Here is a 320-nt window from a genome sequence, read left to right on the forward strand (position 1 = left end):
ATTATTATTATTATTATTAATGCCCAGTTGTTTCTTTCAATAACAAACACATAAATTAAAATAAAAGAAAGGAGTGCAATTTCATCTGAAACACTCCATGAACAAACACTGTGCTCTTATCATCTGCACTCAGAAATAATTCTGCAACGATTATTGTAGAAAAATTGCAGCTACTTCAGCTAAATAGCAGTCATTCTATAGACTTGGCAGAAGTTAATGTTAACCTCATGCATCCTCATCCATTAAAGTATGATGGAAATAAATTTTGAAATATATGTATGAATCTTCTTTAATTGGTTGCTTTTCTCATTGTTTCCTTT

This window comes from Morone saxatilis, unplaced genomic scaffold, assembly GCF_004916995.1.
Source record: "Morone saxatilis isolate NCDOM2014 unplaced genomic scaffold, NCSU_SB_2.0 Contig19, whole genome shotgun sequence".
NCBI lineage: Eukaryota > Metazoa > Chordata > Actinopteri > Moronidae > Morone > Morone saxatilis.